Raw genomic sequence first — 13217 nt, 5'->3', positions numbered from 1 at the left:
ATGTGCAGATGTGCATGCAGACAAAACACCCATTTGCATAATACAATGATAATAATAAAAGGTGAGAGGCACCTGAGGATTAATGCCAGAGGCTGTCCTCTGTCCTCCACACACATGTCCACATCTGCGTGCATATGTTCACATGTTCACCCACACACATACAGGTTGCCACTGACAATGCTGTCAAAAGTACTGTCCTGTTCCAAGGCCCTTATGCGATCCCTCATTTGACAGTCACTGTGGCTCTCCCATGGACAAAGAAGGCGCTTCATGGAGGCTCAGGCTGGGAGTGGTCACCAGCCCTTGCCTTCCTTTCTACCCACCGAAGTCATTTTAAGGCCCGCCTCTGTGGCAGCAGATGTGGAAATGGACTCCCTGAGATCTAGGTCCCAGACATGGGAGAAACAGTAGCAGAGGCCACCTCTGGGGGAGTCATTCTGCAGGAAGCAGTGGGGATGAATTTGGACATTGTCCTTGGAGACCTGGATCCCACTGTTCCTGAAACCAAGAATCTACCCATGGACTCTCCCGGAATGACCTGACAAGTTGCTATTCTGTTGGCCAATGAGCTGGAGAGCGTTGGGCTTTTAGAGACCAAGTGACATGTGTCGGGAGGAGTATGGAAGCCTCTGCCTCTTGTGTTATCACCAACCACGGGATCACAGACAGGGGAAAGACTCACTGTGTGGTCGGTCCCCTGGGCTAAGGCTGTCTTGAGCATGGCTGCCATGCGCATCGAGGTTCCAGCGTACCCCGAGGCTGGCTCAGTGGGCCCTCCTCACCTTCATCTTCCTTCCAGGGACTCAGTTTCCCTGTCACCAAAGTGGGGCCAGGCAAACATCATCTGGGAGTTCTAAAGAGGAGGGAGGCAGACCAACAGTGGCTTGCCTCCCCCAAACCCCAGGGAAGCTGACCCCGGGAGAGAAAACCTGACCAGGGCCTGTGACTCCTAGGTGAGTGTTCGTGACCATGGGCCGGTGTAACACTAAAAAATAAATGACTCAGAGACTGATATTGGGTTTCAAACTTCAAGTTGAAGAACAGAAAACAAAGTAGCTGGTCACTAGCTCTGACCACTACCTCAGGCTGAAAGGGCTGATCCTGCTGTCTCTCCTCAGCGTTACTGGAGAATCCTGAGACTGAATGTCTTCCCATCCTCACTGTGACTGGACAATGAGTGCCTGATACTGAGACCCTGCTCTTGTCTTATATACTTCCCTAATGCTGGCATGAAAGACCTGTGATCCTGGGTGCTGAGATCATCTTTGTGTGAGCTGTTACTCTTTAGGACTGGATCAATCTTGTGTAGAGCTGGGTGGCCTTGGACTCACAGAGATCCATCTACCTCTTAACCCTGAGTCCTAGGATTAAAGGTGTGACCACCACCTCCTAGCTTCTGGCTGCTGGGACTAAAGGTGTATACCTGGCTTCTATGGCTTGTGGCTGACTTTGCTTTCTGAATCCTCAGGCAAGCTTTAAAAAATCATAAATAATATGTCGCCACAGGCCGGCCTGGACAGACTGCAGCAGTACCTTCGGTGAAACTTCCTCTATGCCAGACTGCTGTCTAACTGTCCCCACTCACTTCCTCCAAGCCCAGAGAGGTTGGGTCACTTACATGAGGCTGCACAGTTAACGCCAGAGCTGAGATGTGAAACCAGGTCCTTGGGCTCCAACCAGTCCCTTTGCTAGTTTCTGCAGGGGAGTTTTGGTGGCAGGACTGAACTTGGGGACTCTGCTACCCAAGCCCACCCCTCCCTCGGGAAAACTGTGTAAATAGGGCCTTCATTTTTGTGTGCAGGAGGGAACATTCCAGGGCTTACGAACCAGCAATGCCTGGGCTGCCTCCAGGTCTGGGCATATTTAGTTTGGTTAGCACTGTGTGTTGGAAAACAGGCATCGCCCCTGGCTACAGTTTCTTTATAAAAAACTGAGGGCTTTAAGGGAGTCACTTTACCTCTGAGGCCCCGGTTGGGATGAGGCCACTCTGAGGCAGTTTCCTGTGCCCTGCCCGGGGGCTGCTTCTGGGAAGACCCAGACACTGTGTCCTTCAGGGATGATGAGGTGTTCTATTCCGCCAGTCATTCTCTGTGAGGGGCGACCAGGCCTCTGCTCACACCACAGACCCCACATCCCAGCTCTGTGGTCACTTCGCCAAGGCCTGTGCTTCTCTTGGCTCCCTGTTTCTCATCTGTGAAATGGGCACACACCCTCCTGACACTCTTCCTTTTTTGGCTTCCCGTCAGTGTTAATGGGTGGGTGTGTCGTACAATCCAAGATCAGTCAACTGGACTCTCTTGAAAGACTTAGTCCTTCAGGGCAGCCAATGGCAACAAAGGAAACGACTGAGCTAGAAGTGTTTGTGGCACAGGGTGGGAGTTGGGTGTCTTGTTCTGTTCCTTGCCGCCCTGGGGCCACAGTTCCCGTGTCTTTTAAGTCTTCTGGCTAGCTCTTCCTTCCAATGAGCCAGTGCTGGTTTCCTCTGCTAGCCCAAGTGCTCTCCTGCCACAGGGTGGCGTCTTCTTAAAGTTGGTGCAGATGTCAGGGTCACCCAGGTGCTGGCCCAGGATGGCAGGAGCTTGGGTTGCCTCTGAGCTCCTTGACTTTTCTTTCTAAGCCTGTTTCCTCAGCCAGAAGGTGGAGAGACTGCTCAGGTTAGGACTGGTGATGGGGTTCATGGGGCGCCTTTCCAAGGTTATGAAGGAGCTTCTGTTGGGAGGACTGTTGTGTTGTTGCTGTATTGATTTTTGTGAAGCAGGTTCCTGCGTAGCCCCACCTGACCTGAAACCAGCTCTGCAGCTGAAGGTGACCTTGAATTCCTGGGCCCCCTGCCTCTGCCTCCTGAGTCTGGGTGACAGGCAAAGCCACTGCACACGGCACTAGGAAGGCTTTTATTGTTACATGCTTTTGTTTATTGTTTTGTCTCTTTGAGAGAGATTCTTACTACATAATCCTAGTTGTTCTGGAACTCTCTGTGTAGACCAGGCTAGCCCCAAACTCACAGAGTTCTACCCACCTCTGCCTCCAAAGTGCTGGGATTAAAGGTGTAAGCCTCCATCCCTGGCACTTTTCTTTTTATTCTAACAATAATCTAATCTGATCCAATCCAATTTAATTCATTAATTGATAATAAGGTCTCCCAGGCTGGCCTCAAGTTAAGTAGCAATCTATCTGCCTCAGCCTCCTAAAAGCTGTGGCTATAGGCGTGGCCACAATCCCTGGCTGTCCTAGTTTCCATCTAGTTAGTCCCTAACCCCACGGGTCAATGTTCCCTGAATCTCATCATTTTGGAAACTTTTATGCCAGTCTTTTTTTTCCCCAGACAGGTTTTCTCTGTGTTGAACCCAGAGATCCGCCTGCCTCTGCCTCCCGAGTGCTGGGATCAATGGCGTGTGCCACCACGGCCCGGCTTTATGCCAATCTTTCAGTCTCTTCACTGGTGACACTCCTTCACAGAGCCCTGCTGTGTCCCCAGATCAGCCAGCCCCTCCCTCTGCTCTGCGGCTTCTCCTTTGTTTAGATTCTGTTATACCAGCTGTGAGTTGGACCCCAGTCAATGGGGAAAAGACAGCCGACACCCGTGTTAGAATATGAACCAAGTTGCCGTCCTGCCCCAGCCTGTCTGCTAGCCTGGCTTGGGTCTTGGAATAATAACCTTTTTAAATAAAGAAATGGCCTTGCTGGGTTACTTCTGCTTTTTCCCTGTGTCTCTTTGTGGGACCCCGGGAATGTGTGTTTCCAACAGAAGTGTGAAGCATGAGTCTTGCGTTAATTCTTTTAGGCTGTCTCTCAGCTGCCCCAACACCACTTAGCGAGTAACATGCAGTTCACCAGTGGTTTTCAGTGATGTTAACTGTTCTATTGCACTCACCTGAACACACTTGCCCCCCCCACCGCTTGCCACCGTGTGTGTGTGTGTGTGTGTGTGTGAGTGTGTGTGTGTGTGTGTAATTAAAAATAAAATAAATCTTAAAAATACAAGTGCCACATGCCACATTGGTTTTTACTGCATATTAATTTCTGAATGGACTTGGATTTATTCCTAGGCTATCCCCTCCCCAATCTATTGATACACCAGTGTAAAAATTTTAAATTATCAGCTTTACAATATCTGATAGAGCCCTAGTATTCCATGGAGCTCATTGGGACCCTATTCTCCTCATTCTAGAGGGTTTTCTTTATCCCTCTCCCTCCCTCCCTCTCCCTCCCTTCCCTACCCCCCTCTCTCTCTTTCTCTCCCTTCTTTCCTTCCTTCCCTCATTCCTTCCTTCCTTCCCTCCTTTCTCTTATGAGACAGGGTACCTCTATGCAGCCCTGGCTGTCCTGGAACTCCCTATGTACCTCAGACTCAAAGTCGCAGAGCTCCTCCCGTGTTAAGGGCATGAGCCACCACACCCAGCCAGATGCCTTCCTCATCTCCCTTGGGGACTGAGTCTCTCACTCAGTCTGACTGTGCACTGAGCCCTGAGACCTGCCTGTCTCTCCCCGAGTGTGTGTTGGCAAAGTGTGTGTGTGTGGGGGGGTGTTACTGGAGCAGATCACCACAACTGGCTTTTACATAGCATCTGGAGATGGAGCACAGATCCTCATGTTTGTATAGCAGACCCTTTATCCACTAACCCTCTCCCAGCCCCTGATTGTTTTGTTTATTTGCTTGGTTTTTCAAGACAGGGTTTCTCTGTGTAGCCCTGGCTCCTGGAACTCACTCTGTAGACCGGGTTGGCCTCCAACCCACAGAAATCTGCGTGCTTCTGCCTCCTGAGCGCTGGGATTAGAGGCGTGCGTCGCCTCTGCCCGGCTTGACGCTCTTCATTTTCTTTAGAGACCGTCCCGAGTGCTGGGAGCTCACTGTGCGTCTCCTCACACTTGCTCTTCTCAGCTGTCATGATGTCTTAAGGACCCCAGCTGTACCCTCCACCCCATTCCTGCACTTGCCTTCTCGTCTAGTCTTGCCAATGCTTTCTCCCTCTAACTGTTATTTTCTCCTCTCATTCCCATAACTTATTTCCATCATTTCCTGCGGGGCTAATTTATGCTCCTTCCAAGTTATCTTTTGCTTGTTTGTTTGTTTGTTTGAGACAAGGTCTTATTCTATAGCCTAGGCTGGCCTGGAACTCAACATGTACCTCAGCTTAACCTTCAACTCACAGCAATCCTCCTGCATCAACTTCCTGCTGTGGTTGCAGAATGAGCCTCCACACTCTAATTTTCTCAATTCCTCTCATGTCCCCTACCCCATTCTTTCCAGTGTGTGACTGTAACCAGGGCCCTCACTGCCTGTCACCTCAGAGGTGGATGAGTAGAGGCAGGACCTGAGCCTTTGTACTGTTCTTTACTTACAGAGCCAAGACTGTGACAAGACAGCAGGTTAACGCCTTAAAAACCACCTCTGTCTCATCCCCAGCCAACTGACTTTGGGGGACGAAGGAAGGACAAAGGTGGTCAGTCATTCCTGTGATCAGGCTTGCCTCTCCGGGCATCCATTCTCTGGATGTCTGAGCTCAGACTTTTTTTTTTTAAATAATTTCAAGCCATGTTCAGATCTCCTAAGTTTGAGAATAACCTGGCCTACAAAGTGACCAGGACAAGCAGAGATACACCAAGAAACTCTGTCTTGAAATACAACAACAGATATAACTTTTTTTATGTGTACGTGTGTGCCTGTGTATATGTCCATGCATGCAGATGCTGGCAGAGGCCAGAAAGGGGCATCAGATAACCTGGAGCTGGGGTTCCAGGTAGCTGTGAGCCACACTGTGTGGGTCCTGGGAAGGGAACCTGGGTCTTCTGCAAGAGCAGTCAGGGCTCTTAACCTCTGAGCCACCTCTCCAGCCCCTCGGGTACTTCTTAAACACTGAATCTGGTTGGTTCCTGCCATATCAGTGCCATCAGGACAGCACGTTCAGGCTGAGCTGCAGTCACACCCATGCTCTGTCTCCTCTTCCCAGTGTGGAGTGTGTCCCTGAAATGCAGGGCACACGAGCACACCACTGTCCCTCCCGTGCTGTCCTGACTGCCTCGTGTTCATTTAACCTTCTGGTTATCAAGTCCCTTCTGAGCTCAGACTTCTGCTTTACTGGGATCCTTCACAGACCCAGTTGTCACTTGATTGCTTTGAAAGGGTTTAAAACCTTTACAATTCGTTTTCCAGCTAGGTATGGTGGTGAGGCTGAGGCAGGAGGATTCTCCCGACTTCTCTAAATTTGAAGAAACCTAGAATACACAGTGATATCCTGTTTCAGTACAACAACAATAACACCACATTCATGCCAATGTGATTTAGGAACTGCTCTGTTTCATTTGTTTGTGACACGGCTATGTAACACAGGTTGGCCTTAAGCTCAGCCTCCCCAATACTGGGATCATAGACACCCTCCACCATTCCCAACTCTCCTCCATCTGTAGCAGTAGGGAATGAAACTTTCCAGGAAGTGTTTTATTTTGTTTTGAGACATACTCTTGCTATGTAGACCAGGCTGGTCTGGAACTTGCTATGTAGACCAGGCTGGCCTCAGAATCACAGAGATCCAGCTGCCTCTGCTGGGAGGACAGGCATGCATCTGCCCCTGGCAAATGTTTTTGCTAAAGCTTCCCAGAGTGTCACCAGTGACACACACATCCCGGTGTGACCTCCCCCTCTCTCAGCTGCTTTGGGGAAATGTCGCCCACACACTGAGTAAACTCCATGGGCTCCATTCTCTGCTGGATTTGTTCGCTTCTCTATTCTTCATGATGCTTTGTTATGGAGGAAGGGAGAGTGTTCTAGGCAGCCCTATCCCTGTCCTCTCAACCCCACCCTCTGGACACAAGCAGAACAGCCATGACTGGCCCTCATTTTCCACAGAAGAAAGCAGGATCCCAGGCTGGGGAGGGGGAGCCCTTCAAAGTGGCAGGAGAGTGAGCCAGCTGTGGGGAACAGTGACTGGACCAATGGCATCGATTCCCTGTTCTCCCTGCCAGGCTGGCCCTTGGGCAGGACAGCGGGCCGGCGCTAAGGAGGTTGAGAGCTGGCTGTGTCATGTCTCTGCTCCAGACTGCCAAAGTGGCTGGTGAGGAGCCACACAGCCGCCTGTACCCCAGTCCTGGGCACTCAGAGGTGGAAGACAGCCTGTGGGAAAGAGTTGAACAATGAATGCCATCTCCCAGTCCCAGCTGAGGCCCAGGTGGGATTAGCCTGGTAAAGAGCAGAGGCTGCCAGCCAGCCCTGTGTTCATCTGGGCTGCTCTGGGGCCCCCAGGGTCTGTTCTGACTACATTCTCCTCCTAATCCTGGCTCTCCCCAGGGAGGCTGCTGCAGCTGAGAACGGAAAGGCCTGGGTTTTAGGGGAAAGTCATTTCTTGCTTTGGCTCCTTACCTAGACACGCTTCATCTACTGCACAGAAACTTGAAATGAGGTGGTACTTCCTTTCTCTTTTAAAATTTCCCAACAGAGAGGCTGATATGGTGCTGGAGATTTCGTCCTTTCTATTTTATTGTGTGTGTGTGTGTGTATGTGGTGTGTGTGTGTGTGTGTGTGTATGTGGTGTGTGTGTGTGTGTGTGTGTGTATGTGGTGTGTGTGTGTGTGTATGTGGTGTGTGTGTGTGTGTGTGTGTGTGTGTGTGTGTGTGTGTGTGTGTGCGTGCCCCACATGGCCACGTGGGGGTCAGAGGACAACTTTGGGAGTCAGTTTTCTCCTTCCAGTGAGGTCCAGGGTTTGAACTCAGGTTGTCAGACTAGTGAGCACATGCTTTGACCTGCTGAGCCACCTTGCTGACAAGCAGGAACTTAACTAAACCCTGGGGTCATTGCCACCTGAGTCCTGACCTCTGTGACTGAGCCGAGTGACCCTTGGGGCTTCTTGTAGTTTCTCAGCACATTGTAAGGAAAATCCAGAGAAAGAGAGTGAGCATCCCACCCTGATCTCGGTGTCCAGCAAACGAGGACTTTGCTACAAGGATGAAGTCACTTTTGTCCTCACAGTCCTGTGCAAGCCACTTGGTCTTGTTGCCCAGTGTCCCTAACTGAGGTCCTGTAGGTCCTGGGTCCGTCTGCCTCCCTCTTTGGTCTTACAGAATCTTGTGGCTGGTTCTCATACAGACAACTACAGATTGTTTCAAGACACAGGCCCTTGGCACAGCTAGACTCCAGGGATCAAACTAGGAGACAGATATATGTTGTTGGCTGTCCTGTGTTTTGAAATAAATTGAGCTGCTATTTCTGGCTTCTCGTCAGTCAGATCTGGCCATGAGGGCCTGTCTCTCTACCCAGCTGTACTGGCTGGAACTGAGAGGCTGGGTTTTGGGATGGGCCATCACCATCCAGTTTTCCATGGTCCCCACCTTCTCCTGTACCTCCCCTGGTGTGCAGCTTGTGCTTTTTATTAACAGCTCTCGATGGGAGACAGAACCGTCTCTCTTCAGGAGCATGAGACGGCAGAGACTGCAGGCGGGGATCTCCATCTTGTCACTTCATTGTTTAGCACTTGTGAGAGGAGGGTGCCACCTTTGCATCAGGGGCATAAGAGGGACACTGGGCACAGCTCCCAAGGGCTTCTCAGGGCTCCCTAGTTGGGGCCTCAGGCGCAGAGACCATGGCTCTTCCTTGCAATGGGTATTAGTCATGTTTCCTGGTGCTCAGTGAAGGAGGCGGGAGTTCTCTAGCTTCTTGGAACACCCTGCAGCCCCCCACCTTCTCCTTTGCATTCTGCCCTCCCCTTCCCTCCCTCCCCCCTTCCCTCCCTCTCTCTCCACTCTCTCCCCCTTCTCCCAACCTCCTCTGGCTTCCTCTCAAGCGCATTCCGTTCTAGTTTGGAGGTGACATACTCCACAGAGGCCTATGCACTGAAGGCACGGTCCCCCATGTGGGCTGCAGAGGTGGGCTTTGGGAAGGTGGCTGGGTCACGGGTGGAGTGGGGACTTCATCAATAGATTCATCCGCTGATGAACTCATCAGTCTTGGAAGTGGTGGGACCTAGAGAGTGGGACCTGGCTGGAGGGGGTGGGCCACTGTGATCCCCCTAACCTCCCACCCCTCTGCTTCTTGGGCACTGTGAGCGGACCCCTTCTGTCACAAGCCGCCACCTCTATGTTCTTCACACCACAGACCCATTGTCACAAAAGCTAGCTAGGCTGACACCTCTGAAACAGGGGGCAGCAAGAACCCTTCCTGTTAGTTTCTCAAGAGTTTTGGTGGCAGCAAAGGAAAGCTAGAAGTAGACTTAGTATGTCCTCCATGCCATGGCATCTGTCTTCCCATTCTATCTGATAGGGGCTCTGATCAAACACCTGTTCCCATAGCTGATGTATATCACCCACCAAAGTAGAAGAGAAGGCATCCAGGCAGCCAGCAGAACAAGCCAGGGATGGAGGTCGGAGGCCTCTGTGTTCTTAGCAGAGCCAAGTGGCCATGTACTCCAGCCTAGCACAGGAAGTGCTGTGTGGCCTTGGGCAAGTTGCTGACCCTCTCGGAGGTTTGAGTTCATCTTCTGAAGACTGGGGATAACAACAGTGCCTACTTCACAGGGTCCATGTAGGAAGCAGATGAGCTAAGAGAAGATCCCGATGCCCTAAGTTCCCAGCTGGGGCCAGGGCTTCCCTGATGGCCGGTATCAGCTTGAAGAGAGCAACCCATGGCGTTTCCTCTTCTGGACGGTTTGTGATCCTTCCGCCCCAGACACGAAGCAGATGGGATCCTGGGAGGAGAAAGAAGGATACCATGAGGAGCAAAGAACTGTGTGTTCCCAGGCAGATCCTTGGTTCTGAGACTGTGTGCTGACACTATCCTCTGACTGTGTGGCCTCAGGAAGGAGAGTAGGGGCTGAGTGGAGGTTTGCCCAGTTGTCAGCCTGTTGAAGACGGAGGACATCTGGACACAGAGGCTCCTCCAGGACAGCGCTGGGGTTCAGGGGCTCCTCCAGATCAGTGCTGGACACGGAGGCTCCTCCAGGACACAGGGCTTCAAACCCCAGAGGACAGCGCTGGGGTGCAGACAGAGGACTATAAGGTAGGGGCAGACAGGAGCTTGTTGCATTCTGGCTGAGGAATCCTAGGGACAGAATTGCCCCTTGGGTCTGAGGATTCAGTAGAGGTAAGAAGTCTCTCCAGTGGCTGGCTGCTTTGCTTCTCTGACCTTTCAGCATTTACCCCGTATCTGACTCCAGGTTTTTATTAAGACCAATTAGAATTCGAGCTACACCATACTTCCTGGGAAGGGTCAAACAGAGCCCCAATTCACTCAGTTCCACTCGGCGAAGGGAGCCTGAAGTAAACACATACCCACTCTCTCAGTTACTTTTCTATAATCGTGACAAAACACTAGGACCAAGGCAACTCATAAGAGAAAGCATTTAATTTGGGGCTCATTGTTCCAGAGGGTTAGAGTTCATGGCCATCATGCAAGGAGCTTGGCAGCAGATGGGCAGGAGCTGGAGCAGTGGCTGAGAGCTCACATCTGATATGAGAGAGAGGAGAGAGAGAGAGAGAAAGAAAGAGAGAGAGACTGAGAATGGGTTGCATTTAACCTCAAAGCCCCTCCATGCAAGTGACACACCTCTTCTAACAAGGCCACACCTCCTAATCCTTCCCAAACAGTTCCACCAACAGGAGACCAGGCATTCAGATATGGGGGCCTATGGGAGCCACTCTCATTGGAACCACACCCCCTCCCCTGGTGTGTGAGCAGAGGCTCGTTCTCTGGGGAAGAGGGAAGAGTGCTCTTGGGAGGGATTCAGGCTGAGTCCTTGCTGGAAAAGCTAGCGTTTACTGAGCACAGACGTGGACCTAGCCTTGGGCTGGAGGATTTCATCCTCTGTCCTCTAGTCCACAGAGATTTGGAGGAAGGACAGGTGCATCCCATTGTTGAGATGAGAAAGCTGAAACCCTGATGGACACTGAGCAGCTCAACTGGAATAAACGGGGACCATGGCCAGCTGGCACGGATGCTCTCCCTGTGTCAGGGACGCTGGGTGTCCGTCCTTCAACCACAATCTCATGAGGGTCTCTCTCCACTCTCCCCAGCTGGAGAATGCAGGGAGAATGCAGGGGAACTGCCTGGGAACTGGAAACTGCTGAACTGGACTGTGAACCTTGCTGCCATTGGAGAGTCCCAGGGAGCATTGAGGGGACTCTCAGCTTTACCAGCAAACAGGCGGCATACATAAATAAGAGGTTCTGGAAACTTCTTTTTGTCTTTTGCTGTTCTGAAACTTTTGAGCTCACCCAAGATCCCATGTGGCCATCTTGAAGGCCAACATGAAGCAGGCAGGCAAGGGAGTCCCTAATGTGACAGTTTGGGAAACAGAGCCCAAGAAGCAGCCACACAGAAGGCCAAAGGGAGGACTCAGTGTCAGGTCGATGTCACTGTGATAGTTGCTTTTAAGCATCAACTTGACACAATCTAGAGTCATCTGGGAAGAAAATCTCGTGAGGGACTGTCTCCATCAGGCTGGCCTGTGCCTGGGGGGAGGTCCTCTCCACGGCCTTAACTGATGGGGGAAGAGTCACCTTGAGGTGGGAAGCGCCGTTGCCTAGCTGTGGCCATGGGCTGTATGAGCAGAGGCAGCTGGGCAGTGGGAATGTTGTGACTGTGGTTGTGATGTGACCATTGTCTTCAAGGGCTGCCCCGACTTCCTGCTGGAATGGAGTCGGGGCTGAAAGAGACCCCTTCCCTCTGACTGGCTTGTCAGGGTAATTGTTGTTGTTGTTTTGAGATATGGTCTCCCTATGTATGTAGCCCTGGTTGTTCTGGAACTTACCATGTAGACCAGACTGGGCTCGAACTCACAGAGATCCCCTGCTAAAGGCTTCTTAGGGTTTTTTTCTTTTTGTCACAGCAACAGAATGACCTAGGAGGAGTGGACAGTTGTGCAGAGACATAGGGACACAGGAGAGAGCTGTAAAAGGTCTCAAGGGGAAGTTTCTGGAAACGGGGAATAGCAAGCAAAGGCCGCTTGGGTCAGTGTGAGATTGTAATAGCGCAACTTGTAAGGGCACAACAGATTCTCGGAGCCGCCAGGTGACTCCACGAAGGACACCAAGGACCAACCTGACAGTGTCTGTCTTGGTCAGGGGTTCTACTGTTGTACAAAACACCATTACCAAAAGGCAAGTTTGGGAGGAAAGGGTTTACTAGGCTCATCACTGAAGGAAGTCAGGACAGGAGCTCAAACAGGGCAGGAGCTGAAGTGGGGACCATGGATAGGGGCTGCTTACTGACTTGCTCCCAATGACTTGCTCAGTCTGCTTTCTTATAGAACCCAGGACCACCAGCCCCAGCCCTGGGCTGAGCCCTCCCCCATTGGTCACTAATAGAGAAAATGCCTTACAGCTGGTGTTAGTATTCAGGCATGTGTCCTGGCCTGTCCTTGGGGTTCTGACAGGATACGCCCTCAGCTGCAGCCACTAAGAGCACCACCTGTGCACATTCACTGTGTTCCCTTTTAAAAGGGCCCTGTCTACCCCCTCTCTCTGTCTCTGTCTCTCTGTCTCCTTCCCCCTCTTTCCTCTTCTCCCACTCCTGTCCCCAGAGGCTGGTCTTCCTCTCCCCTCCCCGCTTTTCCATTCACTTTCCCCCAATTAAAAAAAATCCCTCCACCCAAGCTCGGTCTCACGGTGTCTTTCTCTCCGGGATCTCTTTTTAACATTACCATAGCTGGGTCTCATGGCGGCGTTTCCTCAACTGAGGCTCCTTCCTCTCTGATGACTCTAGCGTGTGCTGACACATGAAACCAGTCAGTACAGCGTCACAGCTAAATCTATGCAGCTTTCAGCCTTTGTCTCATGGGTTTGTGTGGATTGTAAGATTGCCATGGGCACAATGGAGAAAAACTAACTTATTTTCTATTTTATGTGCATTGGTGTTATTGCCTACATGTATGTCTGTGTGAGGGTGTCAGATCCCCTGGAACCAGAAATACAGACAGTTGTGAGCTGCCATGTGGATGCTGGGAATTGAACTCAAGACCTCTAGAAGAACAGCCAGTGCTCTTAACCTCTGAGCCATCTCTCCAGCCCCGAGAAATTAACTTCTTAAATCCTTTTATGTTTCCTGTTTGTGTTTTCTTTTATGATTCTGCTGGAACATGGGGAAACTGAGGCAGCGGGTCATGGACCTCAGTTCCTGGTAACAGTTTAGCTCCACCCCACCCAGGGGAAAGTGGTTAAGCCCTGGAGTTCAGCTTCATGCAGGTAAGAGCTGTGCCGAGTGTGTTCTTTGAAGAGGCCACGGGCGCTGCACTGG

General features: G+C 51.4%; 1 long non-coding RNA gene across 1 annotated transcript; it reads right to left on the bottom strand.

The window, feature by feature from the left end:
• Window positions 1–6275: 6275 nt before the first annotated feature.
• LOC121134486 lies at window positions 6276–9771 on the bottom strand. Its single transcript, XR_005871580.1, has 2 exons — window positions 9296–9771; window positions 6276–7108 (listed from the first exon to the last, which is right to left on the bottom strand). It is a non-coding gene; the product is annotated as an uncharacterized LOC121134486 (long non-coding RNA).
• Window positions 9772–13217: the final 3446 nt, after the last annotated feature.

Source organism: Mesocricetus auratus, unplaced genomic scaffold (assembly GCF_017639785.1).
Source record: "Mesocricetus auratus isolate SY011 unplaced genomic scaffold, BCM_Maur_2.0 Super-Scaffold_100028, whole genome shotgun sequence".
In the NCBI taxonomy this organism is placed as follows: Eukaryota; Metazoa; Chordata; class Mammalia; order Rodentia; family Cricetidae; genus Mesocricetus; species Mesocricetus auratus.
The sequence above is the reverse complement of the archived record's forward strand: the minus strand, read 5'-3'. Positions and strand labels throughout refer to the sequence as shown.